This window comes from Dipteris shenzhenensis, chromosome 6, assembly GCF_047967505.1.
Source record: "Dipteris shenzhenensis isolate YYH24624 ecotype China chromosome 6, Dip_SZ_1.0, whole genome shotgun sequence".
Classification (NCBI taxonomy): domain Eukaryota; kingdom Viridiplantae; phylum Streptophyta; class Polypodiopsida; order Gleicheniales; family Dipteridaceae; genus Dipteris; species Dipteris shenzhenensis.
In genome coordinates, this window is record NC_141601.1 from 34,477,993 (window position 1) to 34,493,844 (window position 15,852).

General features: G+C 42.6%; 1 protein-coding gene across 1 annotated transcript in view; it reads right to left on the bottom strand.

Moving 5' to 3' along the window:
• The window catches only part of LOC147901096 (glutathione S-transferase L2, chloroplastic-like), an 82,149-nt gene that overhangs the window by 59,289 nt on the left and 7,008 nt on the right, over positions 1–15,852 (bottom strand). The gene's annotated exons all lie outside the window — the stretch shown is intronic.

The window sequence follows — 15,852 nt, forward strand, 5'->3', positions numbered from 1 at the left end:
TAGCATGTCCCAAAGCTCCTCTGTGAGGTCCACCTACATGCACACGTAGGGGTTGCGCCTATAGGATTGATAAGATGCAAGGTCTACCTGCATGCACACCTAGGGATTTCCTCTGGGATTAATAAGCTGTTCACGTTCCACACTGATTACTTCACTTAAAGCTCCAGCTCAGCAACCTGGTTGCATAGGGAGAGGGGAAAGTTAAGCAACTCTATCCTTACCCAAAGCCTTATACATCTAGGGCTATCTGGGTTAAAGAAAGGCGACCACCTTTCTATGTATAACGGTGACTGATTTCTAATTTTCCAAAGACAATGTTGGAGAACTCGCTCAGCCATATTCGGACGTTGAAATAGAAAAAAAAAAATCCTCTCTTGAGGAAGTGCACATTTGTGACTACTAAACCCTTATGGATCTAGTTGTTGTGGAATTAGTTCTCAAGGTAAGAGGCCAGAGGGTGTGGACCATGTAGATATCTAACCAGTGCGTGCTCATGTACATAATCCTTAGTATCCTTAAGATGATCCTCATCGATGAAGCTGAAATTGTCTTACCTGTTCTAATAGGAGTCTATGAGATTGCAAGTTCGTGGCCCATTTTTGGAACTGTATGTGGAGCTTTACATGTTCCTTGTCCTCCTTCTGGTCGCTCCGGGTTAGTAGTACATATGTTCGCCTCTGTTGATGAGATGAACCATGCGTTTTGGCCTGCTAGCCAGACTTGTCTTTTGCTCTCTCCTTGTGTACTTCCTCTAGTTCTAGAGTTGCCAAAATTGGCCTGCGTTGGGGGATGTTGAAGAAGCCTCCCTTGCTTTTTTAAAGCATCCCTGCATAAGAGGTGAGGGGTTCAGTATTTCATCGCACTTCACCAGGTACTCCTCCTATGGAGGTTTCACCATTACCACTAGCACATTGAGCAAAATGCCCTATGAAGCCACCTCCTCGAGTGTGAATGAAGCAGGGTCTAGCTCCTCTATTGGGGCCCTTAGAGACAAACTCTCCTCTTTGACCTCCACTTCCTCCTTGGGCACCAACAAGGGGGAGAGGGGTTGATTGGCCATGCTTGCTTTTGGCACCAGGAGCAGACAAAGTCGACAGAGTCCCAAAAAATTTGTTAATACTATTGTCTAGAGGAGGGAAGACAGAAGATTCAAAGATGTCTGGGCTCCTCTAGTTGAACTAGAATGGAGGAAAGAAAAAGGCATCATTTCCCAAAGTGCATATCACATCATCCTCACCAAATACTAGATTTTCTTGAATCGATGCATGCATAAAACTTGGAGTGAAGCGAAGTGGTGGTGGAGAAGTCCCCTCATCGAATCTAAGATTGTATGGAGTCACAAGCATTGGAAGGTGACACATGTCTCCATCTCTGTCCTTGGTCTCCATCAACACTTAAATGCTTTTGTCCACATTAACATGGCATTGTCCCACACCTATGAGCACTCTCGTTGGTACACCTTGAATCGCTCTCTAATTCCTTGAAATTTAGAAACACTAATTGGAGGCCCTTTTAAGATCCCAAATCTCCTCATTAATCTCCCTTAATGAGTATGAACGTGTTACAATTATTTAAAGACAAAGGCATTAGCTTAATTCATTAGTACGTAGCCGCTCATATTGTTCAAAAATAATAAAAGTATCACTTGGGTCCAAATTTTGGTGGAGTCTATGTCAAAAAACACACTACCATTTTTCTTGATTGTAGCATTGGCACCATTGTATAGTTCTAATTCATTTCACATCAAGAATAAAAGTATGAAATTTTCTAAATCCAACTTCTAATATATCGCATACAATCCCACAATAATTTAACTATGAGAAAAGGAGATTGATATTCAATGTGCTTGCTTGGCTATTTCGTATAAAGTTAGCCACCATGACTCCACAATCAGGTCTGGCTCTCTTGGAATCAAAGAATTCTAGATGAAAATGTTGTCCATATGACCATAATGCACTATAATTTTTGAATTACAAAGGAAAATCATGAAAACAATGAGGATGCATCTTATAGCACTTGCGACCATGACTAACTTAGGCAAATTTAAAAAAAAGAAACTTACATGTAGATTACATCCTCATGCAAACTCTCACTCTCCCTCAATTACTTGCCCTCCATCATCTTTAGCTTGACAAAGAGCTTATTGTAGCCAAGCAGTGACATGTCTTTGGTGAGAAGAGAAAGGCCTTGTGGGATATGGTTGCATTGGCCTATGCCTTGCTCTAAATTTACTCTTTGCACTTACTCCTTCTAATTTGGCTTCTTCATATCTCTTCCCCCATATTTATTTGGATTCCTTTTCCTTGAGCAACCTCAATAATGATATCATCATCATCCTTGCTATGCGAATGGATTGCCATATCATGATGTATGGATACAAGAAACTCAGTGATATATACCAATGACTCTTGCACAAGCCAACCATTTTCCATGCTTCCTCGAATCTTGCTTCAAGCTCCAAGCATGATCTATGACTCTCTCTAGCACTCCTTAGAGCTTAACTAAATCTAAGACTACATGGCTAAGTCAGGTGCAACCATGGGAGGTGCAAGTGCTCTCTCGCCCTCCTCTTCTTACATAATGGTTTCATGCAAATAATGTTAGTGTGTGCAATATGCATGCAATAACTAACTTAAACACCATTGATTGTAGCATCATTAACATCAAGAATTCAAAAAGCATCTCACCAAAACTTCCCATACGCTCACAAGTGGTGCAAGAGAAGGTGATGCTCATGCCTAATTTGTCATTGCAATGTGTGCAAGGACAAGGCAACCTCTGACTATGCTACTTCAACATCTTGGGCATTGGGCTTGTATCAAGTAGGATCAATTATTGAAAGGTGCCTGTAGTTGGTAGCCACATATGATCCCATCAATATAATATGCACTGCACGAATCTTGGTGGAATATGATTGCAATGAGAACTTCAATTTCCCATTGCATCATCTCATCAAGGCTAAACTCCCACGCCTTCACCCAAGTCAATGCAAAAAAAAAGAATAACTTGCTTGAATGCTTTATATCTTGCATTGATCTCTAAGAAGTGATCTTCATTCCATTAAATAGGGCCTTAAGGCAACATCAGACTTTCTAATTTTTCCTTTTAAAGCAATGTTGGGGTCATTCTTTGCCTTTATCTACTTCTATCACTTTATTTCCACTCTTTTCCACATACAAAATTTTCTTCTTGCAAATCCCACACTGGAGATCTAGAAGCTAGCTAGAAAATTTGTTCATAACTCTGCATGGCATCCGAACAATTTGCCTCATAAGGATTAAGGCCAATATCACTTCAAGACTAGATCCTTAATGCTAAATTGACCTTATCATTGCTCCTCATAAAATCAATGTACTCATTACAGAAAACTTAGATAATGTACACATTACAAAAAAGTTGGATACTCTAGAAGAATGACATACTTTGCTAGTAGTCATTATGATTATTGTGGTCCAAAGTGAGAAGGGTTCCTTCTTCCTTCATAAGGCCTACATATATTTTACAATTTATTGTTTTAAGATGCATCGAGTTAGGATAGTCTATTCATAGCTACCTCTAGGCCTCTACATTAAAATGAAGTGGTTATCATCAATAACAAAATCAGCATTAGCATCATCCTCAACAACATCAGCATCACCAAAGAGAAAATCATTCCAAGAGAGCAAGATTACAAGGACAAGGGAATGAATCCACCAACATGTCAAACATTTAGAGTGCAACTAGTGTCATAAGTTTGGACACTATGAAAGAGATTGCCGCAATAAGTAGTACGACCAAGGCGAGCAATCCAACAGCAGTCGAGGGAATTTATCAAGGAACCACTCCCACCTCCATTTCATTGTTATCTCAAAGCCCATAGGGATCCCCAAAAGTCTGAAAATTGTGCCCTTTTTAATTATGAGACATCCCAAATCCTATAGCACCAATTGATGTTTTCCACTTAAGGTATCATAGCCTACTTTGGAATGATTAATCAGGAAACCTAAGGCTTTGAAAAAAACATCAAGGCAATCCATAACACATTAGACATCCTATTAATTATTCCTTGGGGTAAGTGTGGTGTTATCTGCAAGTTGCTGACAGACTAACATGATAAAATTGCTTTCAGTAGTTGCTTTCCCATGATATTGTGGTAATGGCAAATGAGATTTTACAACCACCTTGTAATGGCAATGAGATTTTACAATGCTTATCTAGAGATGTAATGGAAAATAGAGTTTGCAGCCACCTTGTATGTTACTCTCTAGATGTTATTTCAAAAAGCATTCCATGATAACAATGCTTTGACTTGTTGTCTCACATAAGCATTGGAAACCAATCTTGTCCAAGTAAAATAAATGAGAACTGTAAGAACACTTTTACCTCCTCAAAAGCTCTCCAAATAGATTGCCACAAAGAGCTACCTTTAGCCTTATAGGGTTCAGGATTACACACAGCAAACACTAATAAGGGATATTGTTTCCATTTGGGGGCCCTAAGTGGCCTAATCTATTTCATGTTGCTTAACAAAAGTTGAGCCCAGTCACACTCTAGATTTATAATAGCTTTAATGACCCAAGTAGTAGATAGACCCCAAGCCCTCCTTCTTTTCTAGGATTAGTATAGTATGACCATCTTACTTTAGAGATCTTCGATCTAACTCCCCACAAAAAAAACCTGCAATTTCTTATAAACTTGTCTAGCCTAGCCTTTGATGGGGCCCAACAAGAGGTGGAACATAGAGATGGGATGAATGTAATGGTTAAGAACTAATATCCACCTTGCTAAATTAGCCTGAAATCCCCTCCACTTGTCAATCTTTTTCTAAAATCTTTCCATAAACCAGTTACTATTTCTGCATGATAGCTGGTTTGTGTAAGTATCATATTATAACAGTGCCATCTGAAGATAACTTATAAATGGTGTCGTATTGTGGATATCATGGTTTTTTTTGGCAAACCATCACCTTGTATAAAAGTTTGCAACCCCACCTTGGGTTTCAGATAAGGAAAATCAACTCTGGCATATGAATCGCTCGTCAACAAAGTGGCAACAGAAGAGATTATGACAGCTTTGGATTTCCAAAGTTCCTCTTCGACAACAGATCTTTTTGTGCTGGGTGATGTTAAGGAGGTTCTTCCATTTGGGTGGCCCTTGGCATGAAGACATATTGCTCCGACTGTTTGTCACAGATGTTTGGCTTCAAGGAAACATGTGCCTCATCTCCTTTGGCATTGTCCGCACAGTTGTGATTTCTTGGATCTCCTTCGGCAGGTTTTGAGAGCTAGGTTTCCTACTCTACCTTTGGGAAGCATTTTTGGCATTTTGGAATTCACCGATTCTGGACACGAGTTTGATTTGTTCTTCACTTGGGTTAATTCTTGGGCCCTGTCAACTTTATGAAATATTTCCTATACTGCTACCTTTGGGAAGCATTTCTGGCTTTTTGGAATTCGCCCACGCAGATACGAGTTTGATTTGTTCTTCACTTGGTTCGTTACTGGGTCCTCTAGAGCTAGATTTCCTACTAGTACCTATTGGAGCATTTTTTGCATTTTAGAATTCGCCCATGAGACACGAGTTTGATTTGTTCTTCACTTGGGTTCATTACTAGGCCCTCTGGACTCTATCGAAGGATTTGCAAACTCATTATATAGACTACAATGTATATACTGAGATCTTCTATTGATGTAATTTTGGGCTCCTCATTCAAGGGAAGCTTTTGTGTAATATAAAGCATCAAAAATTTCACCAAAAAAATTCAGTGTATTTTTTGCAAGCCTATCCTTCTAGAAACATTAAAAACAATCACCATCACCCTCAAGAACCATAGAAAAAGACATGATAAAATATAGTCCATATAGAATCAAACGGTAGAGCCTTGTGTTTGACATTGATAGAGGATGGTAAAAAGAAAATGTATTTGGCATTCATGTCCTTTACTTCTACAAAGTTTGACAACGACGACCCTCAAGAACCATGGAAAAGAGACGATAAAATATAGGCCATAGACAATCAAATAGTACAGTCTTGTGTTTTGACATTGCTTAAAGGATCGTAGAAATCAAAAGATTGGCATTGGTAGGAGGATGGTAAAGAAAAAGTGAAAATGGGGTAGGCAATTCTCTCATATTGGTATAGGTAAATTCTTGCAAAAGGTGCAAAGGTTTTTAAACCCAAGGCAGACATTAAATCATTCGTCATTCATGTATGCAAATAGCCTGTGAAAGGTGATGCAAAAACTTGTTTGCAAAGGTCAGCTAGAGACATTGAATGGTGTGCAAACATGAAAAAGCACCTGCAAGGTCAGGCTTGCTTGTGTGAACATGTACGAATGTTACTGTGAAACATGAGTTGACAAAATATGAAGAGGGGAGAGGAGGAGAGTGGAGATGAGGAGAGAGGGCACAGCTAGAGAGCACACCACAAATGACTAACTGTACACTAGATTTAGTTGAAAATGTAGAATATATACAAACCCATTTAGGGTTAGGTCAGCACATCTAACCCTTTCCTTTATAGCGCTCTATATGTGTTAGTGCTACGCACATGTAATCACATGATGTTGAGCTAATCTCTCAACACCTTTCCTCAAGATCAACATCATGAAGTAGGCCTTCCTTGAAGATGATGATTCTGGGGAATCAAAGAATGAAACATTACATTCCATCACACCCCTTGTCAAACCAAGAGCTTGTTTGTGCTTCTCAAAAAGCTCTTTACCGAGTGGTTTGGTAAAGATGTCTGCAACATTCTCTTTGCTATCACAATGCTACAGTGTGATGTCACCAAGTAACACTCTTTCTCTGATGAATTTCTCTCTGACATCAATGTGCTTTGTCCTGGAGTGATATATTGGATTCTTGGCCAATGCTTGAGCGGATTGATTATCACAATATATTGTTATTGGCTTTGATTCATCAAAGTAATTTGTTTCGGACAATAGTTTTCTAAGCCATATAGCCTCACATGCACTTGTAGTGAGTGCCCTATATTCTTCTTCACTCATCGAAGACAAAGAAACAATTGGTTCTTTATTTGACAACCATGATATAGCATCTTGACCAAGGAAAAATGCATGTCCTTGTGTCGATCTCCTGGTCTCACGATCTTTAACATAGTCACTGTCACAGATGGGTGTGCACATTTTTCGAGCAAAAACCTATGAGTAGAAAAGTCCGAGCGATAATTTTTGACACCAACCATGCTAGTATACTTCTCAAAGGAATATACAATTCTTTTGTAATTTCTCATTTATGGAACAATATACTTATTTATCATTATAACCCTCATTTTAGAGAACATCATCTATATATGAACAAATAGTGAACACTTTAGAAACTCCTATAAATCCCTCCCTATCATACTCTCTTTTGAGGATTATGGTAATTCAATCAATTTAAAAGGGTTTCACTTAGCTTTAGCAATCCCATATTTGAAGTATTGAGAAGCAGCTCTCATGTAGCAATGCATACCATATTTATTGGATGAGTAGGAAAAGGATATTGAAAATCTCATAATTGAAGCCATTATTGTAAGAAAACAATACATCTCTGCTTAACAGATAATAGGATCTCGTATGCAAGAGAGAAAACAGATAGTATCGAGAATCAAAAATTTGATTACTGTAAAACTGATACAATAGATGGCGCTGCCTCCCAGCTGTGCGCTCCTGTGAAAGAAGCTTCGATGGCGAGCTAGATATAGTAGAGCACGGGAGGCTGGATGCTAATGAATCAGGGTCGCTGTAGCCAGTGATGAAATGGGCTTCACGGGCTTACTCTTATATAGCTACCACAAGTAGTTGGTTAGAGCCAATTGGGTGACCGACCTAGTCCACTCCAAACGGTTGATTGGGGGTCGGTCCCAAAATAGGCCACCAACCACACAATAGAACCGGCATGCAAAATAGAGCAACTAACCTACGATCTCCGTTCAGCCCGGATTCGGGATCATCTGGGGCTCCAAACGGGCCCCACAACTCGAGAGTGGGCTGCCCCGAGAAATGCTCCGTCTACCCTCAGTGCGGTCAGTCATGGGATGCCTTCTCGCACTTGCATGTAGCCTAGTTGGCAGTGTGCCAACTTTATCTGAAGCCGTGCAGCCATCAGGCCACACATGGCCCCCATTTGGTGTCCAAACCAGGACCTACCGGATAACCGAGCTACTCAAATGCCTTCTCCTCATATGGGGGGCTTACAAGTAGAGTTAGCTGGTTCTCGCGTAGTTACACGAGAGTGGAGCATTGATATCTAACACCCCCCCTCAATGTCCACCCGCAAGTGAACTTACTTTTTCGGCCCAATGCCAAGTCAATGAAGATGCCTCTCTAGCAAGTCTCTTCCAAGAGCCTTCGTGAAGATGTCCGCAGCATTCTCTGTAGTCGGACAGTACACCAAGTCGACCTCTCCATCCATGATGAGCTCGCGTACAAAGTGATATTGAATCTCGATGTGTTTTGTGCGAGCATGGAACACAGGGTTCTTTGCAATCGCCATGCAACTCTGATTGTCACATGATAACTGCGTAGGCTTGTTCTGCACTGCACCCATGTCCCCTAAAGTCCTCCTCAACCACACTGCCTCGCAAGAAGCAAAGCATGCTGATTTGTACTCGGCCTCGGTAGAAGAAAGAGCAACTATGGGTTGCTTCTTGCTGACCCATGACACAACTCCAAATCCAAGTGAGAAACAATAACCTATCACTGATCTCTTGCTGTTCACGTCTCTTGCCCAATCCGAGTCACAAAATCCGGTCAAGATGTTGCCCTTGGTGTAGGTGATGCCATAATCAAGTGTGCCTTTATTTCAGCACCCGCATCCTTGCCCTCCAATGGTTCTCCCGGGGCTTATTGGAAAACCTGCTTAGTACACCAGTCGCAAAACTGATGTCCGACCGCGTGTTGCACAGGTAAATCAAGCTGCCCACAAGCCTTCTGTACTTCGCTTCGTCCACTAGTGGTGATGAATCCTCGTTTGAGAGCTTCACATCAACCTCCATAGGGGTTCCAACTGTCTTGCACTCAGCCATGCCAAATGCCTTCAGTATCTCTCCAGCATACTTCAGCTGTGAAATGAAGATCTGTTTCGGCTCTTGCCAAACTTTAATCCCCAAACAAAAATGCATCAGTCCGAGGTCTGTCATTTCAAACTCTCTTCCTAGCAAATGCTTTGTCTACGAGATCTTCTCTTCATGGTTCCCTATTATGACAAGGTCGTTCACATAAAGGGCCATGATCATACACTTGCCTTCTTCTCTGAAGGTATACAAGTTTGCGTCAGATGGGCTCCTCTTGAACCCATTTTGCAGAAGTAGCCATCGATTCACTGGTACCACGCTCGTGGGGCCTGTTTTAGCCCGTAAAGTGCCTTCTTCAGTTTACGGACTTTACCTTCCAAACCGGGGATCTCAAAACTTGGTGGTTGTTCCACGTATACCTCCTCCTTGAAATCTCCATTCAGAAAGGCGGATTTTACATCCATCTGAAACACGGGCCAACTTCCCTGGGCAGCTAAAGCCAAAACACTACGAATTGTGGTTAGTCAAGCTATGGGAGCAAAAGTATCCTGATAATCAAAACCATGTATCTGTGCGAATCCTTTTGCCACGAGCTGAGCCTTGTACTTATCCAACATGCCGTTGGACTTGTACTTGGTCTTGTACACCCACTTGGTTCCAATTACCTTGCGTTTTGGTGGTCGATCCACAAGGTCCCAAGTGTTGTTCTTCATTATGGAGCCATACTCCGACTGCATGGCCTCCATCCACCTATCATCACCCTGTGTCTCTTCAGCACTTGGGTTCTTCAGCATCGATCAAAGCGTAGTTGACCAAGTGTTCCTGCTCCCTTCTTTGCTCCTCTAATCTCTTGGACCAGCGGTGTTTGGATGGTTCGTCCTCAATGGCTGGAGGTTCTCTACCATCCAAAAGCTGCTTTACCCACTTTGGGAATGGCCGTTGCCGTTGTGGTTCTGCAGATTCTTCTTCCTCTTCTTTGTCTTGAATCCTCCCAAGCACCGTTGGGGGAGTTCGGTCTATTGTTGGTGGTTGTACTGGATGGATATCCTGGTCCTGGTCGTCTGGGAAGGAAGCATCCTCCTCCAATTGATGCGGCTGTTCTGAGAAGACCACATCGCGACTTACAATTACCTTCTTGGTAACAGGGTTATAGAGATGGTAACCCTTCGCCTCTTCACTATAGCCCAAGAAAATACACTTCCGGCTCTTCGGTTCCCATTTGGTCCTGTTAGCATCAGGGACATGCACAAAACAGTCACATCCAAAAACGCTAAAATATGCAGCTGAAGGTTTCTTACCAGAAAAGGCCTGCAGTGGAGTCATCCCATTCACAGCCTTCGTGTAGCTACGATTCAGAATGTAAACTACAGTGTTACATGCTTCAGTCCAGAAAGTCTTTGGCAAATCTTTCCCTTTCATCATACTCCTGCCCACATTTTGCATATCACGCGCATCTTGCGTTCTACTACTCCATTTTGCTGTGATGTAGGTGGCGGGGGTTTCTGCCTCTTGATCCTGTGACTTTTGCAATAACTTTCGAATTCATTTGATGTGGACTCTCCACCTCTGTCTGATCTCAACTTCTTCACCTTCCTCCCCGATTCTTTCTCGACCATTACATGCCATTCGTTGAACTTACTAAAAGCCTCGTCTTTAGTCTTCAGGAAGTATATCCATATCCTTCTACTGTAGTCGCCGATCAGCATCATGAAGTAGTAGGAACCACCCAAAGCTTCCATCTCCATCTTTCCGCAGAGGTCCGTGTGAACGAGTTCTAGAGGAGCCTTGGCCCTGCTGGCCTCTTTAGGAAAGGGATGCCGATGCTGCTTGCCCACATCATGCAAGCTTCACATACATCGAGCAGATCTGAAATTTCTGGTAGGTCTGCAATCATTTCACTTTTATGCATCTCCTTTAAAGAACTAAGGTTTAGATGACCAAACCTCTCATGCCACAGCTTAGTGTTCTTCACATCGGCTCGAGCACTGAAAGTTGAGAGTTCGTAGATGTTGTTGTGCCGTTTATCTTTACCAACAACCTTCCCTTGAAGATCCAAAATCTGTGCGCCATTCTTATCGAAGTGAACTTTGAGGTCCCGATCCGTGATCGCAGAAACGGACAACAAGTTCCTCTTGATATCTGGCACATAAAGAACATCAGACAACTATTTTACAACTCCATCTGACTTGAGAGCAATCGTACCTTTTCCTTTTGCTGGACATTTTGCATCATTGCTGACTGCCACCAAGATGTCATTCCCTACCGGTTATAGAGAGGTATACCAATCCTTGCGACTGGTCATGTGGCACGATGCACCACTGTCAATGATCCAAGGTTCATCTGCAGGTACATGAACTGCCTCCGTGCAAATCTCCTCAATTGCTACGAACAGCACTACTAGTACTGCCTGCGGACTATTGTTGGACTCTTTCTTTACTCTGTCCTTCTCATCTGCAATCTTCTTTCGGCACTCATTCTGCTTGTGCCCTGCCTTGTTGCAATAGAAGCACTTAATCTTCTTCTTTCTCATTTTATCATGAAAAGAAGATGGGTTACCAGAGTCCTTACCCTTACCTTTCTTTGCTCCAGCGTAGAAAGCCGAATCTTCTCCAATCCTCTCTTTTGATGCATCTCCTCCTTCAGAAGCATTGCGCTAAAATCCTCAAAGTTGAGGGGTAGATTTTTGTTCTGCATATTCAGCGCCGTAACAAGACCGTCATACTTTAGTGGGAGAATCCGTATGCACCTCCATGCTAGATTCTCGCTGGTGATGGTGATACCAATCGCAGTCATCTGATCATGCAGATTCTTCACCCTGGTGATGAACTTCTCTACCGCTTCAGACTCTGACAGTTTCTTATTCGCGAGTTGAGTCTCCAGATTCTGAATCCGTGTCTGATTCGTGGTCTCCTACTGATTTTTCAAGACCGTCCATGCCTCCTCTGCTGTGGTGACATGTTGAATTAACACCATGATGGAATCACTTACACTGCAGACAATAGAACACAGTGCATCTGCATTTCTTCTTGTCCACATGAGAATCTCATCCGTAGTTGGTACTATCTATTGTGTTGCATTGGCCGGATTCGATCTCGGAACTGGTTTCAGGTCCACCCCAGTAGCAGTATCCCAAAGCTCGTATGCGCTTAGGATGGTCTTCATCTTGAACTTCCAGAGTGGATAATGAGAGCCGTCCAACTTTTCGCTTTCGCCAAACGGTGGGATTCGCAGTCTTGCGGGCTGGACCATCTCTCACAATTTGCTCGCTAGAGTCCAGGCTCTCACAATCTACCAAATCTTCTTGCTAGAGTCCAGGCTCTGATACCATGTAAGAAAACAATACAACGTCTGTGCTTAACAGATAACAGGATCTCCTACGCAAGAGAGAAAGCAGAAAGTATGGAGAAATAAAAATTTGATTACTGTAAAACTGATACAATAGATGGCGCTGCCTCCCAGCCGTGCGCTCCTGTGAAAAAAGCTTCGATGGCGAGCTACTGAAGTTCTTTCAGTGTCAGAATTTACCGTGGGATGGCAATACTCTAGACTAGATTCTCGTATCCCTCTCCTAGTCCATTCAGGATGACTTGAACCATTTCTACGGGATTCATAGTCTCTCCTACTGTGTTGCGAGTTGATTGTTGTAATCTTTGATTCTGAGTATGTGACCGGTTTCATTGCTGTTGTGGAAACTCTAGTTTATTTGGTTTCTCAGTGTGAGAATCCTGGAAGTGTTCTTGGACTTGTGGAGAGCTGCGAACATATCCCATGCTTCTTTGGATGTCTTGACTATGTTGAGCTATCCTAGCATGACATCTCGCACATTCTGCTTGATCAGATGATATGCATACTTGTCTTTCTTGTCCCATTCTGCCTGTGTTCGGGAAATGGCAAGATCTGCTATAGGTGCGCGAACTATTGATGTAGCTAGAGATCTTGTTGTAGATCCTGTTGCTGGTGTTGTGACAACAGGTGGAGTAGAGCTATTGCTGGCTAGATCATCCAATGGTCTAGGTGTAGATCCATCAACATACTCCCATTTGTCCTGAAATACAAGAATGGTCTCCATTCAGTATTTCCATGTGCTATAATTGGAATTGTCTAGCTTAGTAGATGCCTCCAGATTGAGGTTGCTAGTCATAGACATGGTGCAAGAAATGTACTCAAAGTGTTTGTGAAACCACTATCTGAATCAACTGCAAAACACTAACTATGTCAAGTGAAATCTGAACTATCGGTGAAGATAGAACTGCAATATATAATTCAATCTATTACAAGGCTTGTGGCAAATGATGCCGGGAATAGCCAAGAGGCTTTACAATGCATGAAATGATGTGCACAATGCCGAAAAATAGCCACTTTACAATGATGGCATGTGTGTATGAAATCAAATCATGTGCTATCCCACTAATCAGTCAATCAATACCTCTAAACACTCTAAAGTCGGAACTGATGAACGTCAGGTTTTAGGTAATGTGATGATGTGAAACCGCATGTAAGCAAATGAACTAACTCCGAGTAGGAACTATTTAGGAATTTTTCGGCATGGCTTCAATTGGCTGCTTTGGAGTTCTCTTCTCTATATGTGATCTAATCTACTCTGAACTAGATCTAGACCAACCGTCAGGTGATGAAAAAGCAGCAAATAATTCCTTTTCTTTGTTCGTTTTAGGTGTTGGGTCAGATGCGTCGATGTAGAGGTTGATGTGCGTGTAGGAAGTGGATTTGTCGTTGAGGCTCAGAGTATATGAAACTTGCACCAAAATGTGCGCATGATGTGACGAGCGCGTAGAGCACAAAAAATCCAGTGATTTTTCTTTTTGGAGCCTCTCAAATTCTTCTTAGAGCAAGAGATATGACTTGATCTAGGTGGAGGGGCAAAAAAGGGGTGCAAAGTGATGATGTGGCCACTGCGTTCACATGCAAGGGTGTGCCTGCCAAGGGTGTTCCTCTGGGACACTATGTGATGAGGTGGCACAAGGATTCACATGCAGTGCCTGACAAGGGATAACTGTGACTACCAAGGGACTGCCTCGTGTGGTAGCAGTGTTGAGGCAACAGTTGAGGTGGCAGTGCTGATGTGGCAGGTGAGGTGGCAATGTTGATGTAGAAGTGAGGATAAGAGTGCCACGTGTCACAATTTCGACCACACTGCATTGTGGTGACCCAACCAAGGTTAGCCTGACTCGGGGTTAAATTGACCAACCCTATCCACTGTAAACCATACCCGAGTTAACTAAACCAAAAGTTGGGTGTGGTTTGTAGATTGCCACATGTCAATTACTATATCACACCTATGTGCGGTTAGATTGAGGATTAAGATGAGACAAAATCTTCGTAGATTCTGTCACGTAAGTTTTGGAGGCGTCGTATGAGGAGGCATAGTCATCCGTCGTTTGGAGGAGCTTGGCAGATTTGGTCGTTGAAGATCGGAAGCCACTTGGCTGCTGAAGGCTACCGTGGCCTTGGAGCTGCAGATCTTGGCGCTGCATTTTGGAGCGTGAGGTGGCTAGGTGGAGCGTTGTGAGTAGAGAGTCGATGAGTGCCTCTCTTTTGCTGGAGCCGACTGGTCGGGCTATGTAGATGGAGGCGGCCGCATAGGCTATGGAGGTGCTCACTGAGCTGGAGGTCGACAGTGACGTGGAACGTAGAAGTTTGATGGACGTTGCATGCGGCTGGCGTTGCAGAGGTGCGGTCGCTAGTTATGGGCTACAGCCTTGTTGCGAGAGCTTTAGAGACTATGTGTTGAAGCAGCGTAGTTGCTAAAGGCATTTGCAACCGATCAATAAACACCATGTGTTGTAGCTCTTACTAGATGCATTTGGAGCTGCAATCTTTGAGTTTTTGCCGTCTTGCCGACTTGTGGCATTGTTGTTTGTAAAGGCATAGATGGGATGGCAGAGTGCGTCGTTGCGTTGGAGCTTCCTTCAACTGGAAGGCACTTGGGCTGACAAACTGTACACTAAATGTAGAATAGATGCAAACTCATTTAGGGTTAAGGTTAGGGTTAGGGCTTCTAACCCTTTCCTTTATAGCACTCTATATGTGTCAGTGCTATGCACATGTAATCACATGATGTTGAGCTGGTCTCTCAACATGAATCATACATAATCTCGTGGAAGGTCTTTATAAAGAGTACTATGACTACAAGATTGTTAAGGATAAATAATTGTTGAGTTAGTTTTGTCAATGTGATGCATTCGTTTAGCATAGGAGTTGAAAGGGGTTCCCCTTGGATGAATTGGAGTTCAAAGGTGGTGACAAAGTTGGAGTAAATGCTGATCCCCCTAATTCAAGGAAGAATTGAGAGTGTTGGATAGGCGCACCTCCTTGCCTAGGATTGGTTAGCAGGCTCCAAAGGTTCTAGGCTGGTTCAAGTCCTCCTTGCCTAGGATTGGTTAGCAGGCTCCAAAGGTTCTAGGCTGGTTCAAGTCCTTCGCATTTGAAATAAAGTGGTTCAGCTTGCTTCCATCCATCAAAATTGTAAAGGCCTTCCTGTCTAAAGTCTCCGGTCAAATGATGCAATTGGACTTGATCTTTTCCACCTCAAATGGCCAATCTCCTAGATACTTTCTTTTTTTTTTAATGGCATGAGTACAATATACTAATTACCTAAGTCAATCTGCTTTCCTTGACATAACCTTACAATCAAACCATGCTTCCCCCCTCCTCCTCCTGGCTAGCATTGCATGGTATACAATTAGGATTTCAGTGAGATGCTGAAGGCTTGGGATAAAGTATGTTGCTGTAATAACCACCTCACGGCTGCTCTAAGTGATAGAAAATACTATATGGATTAAGGTTTGATATGCCCAAAGCATAGATCTTTTGCTCCCACTCACGGCTATTGGCTTC